Source organism: Lepus europaeus, chromosome 23 (assembly GCF_033115175.1).
Source record: "Lepus europaeus isolate LE1 chromosome 23, mLepTim1.pri, whole genome shotgun sequence".
Classification (NCBI taxonomy): domain Eukaryota; kingdom Metazoa; phylum Chordata; class Mammalia; order Lagomorpha; family Leporidae; genus Lepus; species Lepus europaeus.
Genome location: NC_084849.1, coordinates 26,758,969 through 26,760,365, shown reverse-complemented (window position 1 = coordinate 26,760,365; position 1,397 = coordinate 26,758,969). Strand labels below are relative to the sequence as shown.

Genomic DNA, 1,397 nt, shown 5'->3' with positions numbered 1-1,397 from the left:
TGGGAAAGCAGCAGAAGGTGGCCCAAGTGCTTGGACCCCTGCACCCACTTGGGAGACCAGGATGGAGTTCCTGGCTCCTGGCTTCAAGGGCTGTTGTGGTCTTCTAGGGGAGTGAACCAATATATGGTGGATCCTTCTCTTTCTCTCCCTCCCTCTCCCCCTCCCCCTTGCCCTTCCCTCTCTCAACTCTGCCTTTCAAAATAAATAAATACATAAAATCTTAAAAGGTCACAGACAACACGTGTGTACTGAGCAGGTGCTGTCAGCAGCCTGAGGCTGTGTCTTCTCTTTCCAGTTCGCTGGGCATTTAAAGTTGGACAGGAAATGTTATTTCTGAGGGCCCCAGCTCCCTCCGAGGGGGAAGTTGAGGTCACTCCTAGGAGGGACCTGAGTCCAATGGCTGCCATCCTGAGCCCCAGCCTGGGAGTCTCCAGCAGGTGCTTCCTCCCCCAGAGGCTGCCATGGAGCAAGACCAGAGCCGCAAAGGCCGTTCCTGTAACTTATGCTGCAAACCCGCGAAAGCCTGGGGTGGTAGTGACCAGGGACCGGGGCGTGAAGGGTCCCACCCCTCGGAGCAGGGAGGGAGCTGCCAGCTTAGTGTGAAGACCCACCCCAGGAGCAGAGGTCATTCGAGATTGTGCTGTGTGGCTAGGAACCATGTCCTGGATTCCAGTTTGGCTCCTGCTACTTGCCTAGTGCACAGGTGAGGGAACTGGGAACCCCCGGAGCCCAAGCCCCCTGCCCCTGTGCGCCTCTTGCCCTGTCCCCTGTGCTGAATTTGGCCCCCAGGCGGTGGCCCTCAGCCGGCCTTGCACCAGCTGCCATCTGTGTCTTCGGCCCTGGGGACCACGGTCCGTCTCGCCTGCACCCTGAGCCGTGACCACAGCGTGGGACTACACAGCATCTCCTGGTATCAGCAGAGGCTGGGCCACCCGCCCAGGTTCCTGCTGTGGTACTTCTCGCACTCCAACCAGCGCCATGGCCCTGGGATCCCTCCTCGCTTCTCCGGATGCAAGGACGTGGCCCGGAACAGCGGCTACCTGATCATCTCGGAGCTGCGGCCGGAGGATGAGGCTGTGTATTATTGCGCCATGGGCAGCCTGGAGGAGGAGATGGAGAGGAAGAGGGGGGAGGAAGAGGAGCCTGTGGCCTCAGGGTCCCAGGTGCCCAAGGACAGCGTGCCTTGAGGCGGAGACCAGGATTGGCACCCCCTTAACTTGGAGAGAGGCCGGTGTGGGGGGAAGGAGGTGCCCCCTGCCGGTCCCAGGAGTCCCCGAGCCGTCCCGGAGTGTGTCCTGGCACAGGCGGTGTTGCTGGAAGCCCCCCGGGTTGGAGGCTGGGGTAAGGGATTAAAGTTGCTGTGTCTTGAGAAGTCTCGGTGCTGTGTTTTGCTGGGC

The 1,397-nt window shown here is 60.7% G+C and overlaps 1 pseudogene; it reads left to right on the top strand.

Moving 5' to 3' along the window:
* The first annotated feature begins 657 nt into the window (after nt 1-657).
* LOC133752294 (immunoglobulin iota chain-like) lies at nt 658-1,187 on the top strand (annotated as a pseudogene).
* The last annotated feature ends 210 nt before the right edge of the window (nt 1,188-1,397 follow it).